Source organism: Malus domestica, chromosome 12 (assembly GCF_042453785.1).
Source record: "Malus domestica chromosome 12, GDT2T_hap1".
NCBI classification, from domain to species: domain Eukaryota; kingdom Viridiplantae; phylum Streptophyta; class Magnoliopsida; order Rosales; family Rosaceae; genus Malus; species Malus domestica.
In genome coordinates, this window is record NC_091672.1 from 26,188,460 (window position 1) to 26,190,457 (window position 1,998).

Consider the following 1,998-nt stretch of genomic DNA (forward strand, 5'->3'; position numbering starts at 1 on the left):
TATAAACTTCGACGATGGTGCCAATTAAATCATGGAAGATGGTGTTCATCGCCCGTTGGTACGTGGCGCCGGCATTCTTGAGGCCGAATGGCATGACAACCCATTCGTAAGTGCCGAGTGCCCCCGGGCACCGGAAAGCAGTTTTGTGCACATCGGCTTCGGCAATAAATATTTGGTTATATCCGGCATGTCCATCCAGAAAAGATAAGATCGCATGATTCGCCGCGGCATCGATTAACAGATCTGAAATCGGCATTGTATACTCATCTTTGGGCGTTGCCAGATTCAGATTGCGAAAATCGGTACAGATGCGCAGTGCACCACTTTTCTTTAATACAGGAACAATATTCGCCAACCATTCGACATATCGAGCTGTCCGAATGAACCCGGCTTTCAAAAGCCGAACTAATTCGTCCTTAACACTGAGTTGTACTTCGGTCGAGAATCGACGAGGTGGCTGACGGAAAGGCTTGAATCCGGGCTTAATACGTAATTCATGCTCGACCAAAGCACGATCTAAGTCGGGCATTTCATGATAACTCCAAGCAAAACAATCTTTGAATTCCGTAAGCAAAGCCCGCAACTCGTCCTTCATTTGTTGAGGAAGTAACGCACTAATAAACAAAAGTCGTGGGTCATCGGCCGTCCCAACATTAATCTCTTCCAAAGGGTCCTTGACAAGGGGCCGATGATCTTCGAGCTTGGCCGGGGCGGCTCGAATTTTATCAAAAGATAATACAGGCCCATTATCTCCCTCAGCAAGGAACTCGACGAGGTTGACACCCGAATTTGGTTGTTTGGATATCGTATACCAATGGGCCAGCAGTCGTTCCATAGTAGATGAAACCGCGGCCCTACGTGCTTCCCGATCGGCGTCAAACATCGGTTTCGGGGAGAAAGTTAGCTAATCCGAGTCTCGCCGAATCCTGCTGGACAGTCTCGGCGCCAACCTCGATAGCTTTCTGAACAGAAATCCGAGTCGGCCGTCCTTCTTCATTGAAGCCTTGCAACGTAATATAGCCGACGTGATCGTCATAATACCGTGCTTGAATCATGTTGGCTTCGAAGGGCTGGCTATCGGCCGGATGAACAGTGACCGATTTGCCGTCCCAAAAGACAAGCACTTGGTACAATGAGGAAGGAATACAGCTGGTTTGATGAATCCAATCTCGGCCGAGCAATGCATTATACTCGGTTTTGGAATCAACCACAAAAAAGGCGGTCATATGGGTGCGACCGGCAATATTCACAGTTAACGGAAGCACACCTTTGGTGTGGGACTTGTCGCCGACAAAACTGCTCATTGTGATCCCTGACGGAATAAGTTCGTCATTGGAACGGCGTAAGGCCTTCATGATGTTCAGGGGCATGATATTGACAGTAGCTCCACAATCGACAAAAACCTTAGAAACCGGATATCCCTCGATGTGTGCCGTTACATACAATGGCTTTAAATGGTGAAGCTTGGCCGATGATAAACGAGGGAACAATTCGGCCAAAGCGGCCTTTAGGCTATCATCTCTTGCTGTTGACTCGCCTTCAGCAATCGATATAAAATCAACATGGCCAGGTTCCTCGACAACCACATCTCCATCGAGGAAATTTGGTCGAGCCGTGCTTGATTGAAAATCGGCAGGTAATACATGAACCATACTAATTTCCATATTATCCAGGACGGACGGGCCCATCTGGTCGAGACCCTCCTCGTTCGGTTGGTTAGCGACTACGGACTTGGTTGTCGTCAGAGTCGGACAACGAGATTCTTCCGTCCCTTCAACAATGTCACCCGGCGGAGCCGCTTCGGCCACTTGTTGGCTCCGCGTGACCGCCTCAGGTAAGGTCGAGATTGACAATGAGCTTGGGGTCAAGTCCTGAACCTGCTCCTGGTAGTGTAGCCGAGCATCCCTAGTGTCGAGATAAGCATCAAGACGGGCAATACGGGCGATTTCATCGGTCGTAAGGCCGAAGAGAGAAACTGCCGAAAATACTTCAAAGTGA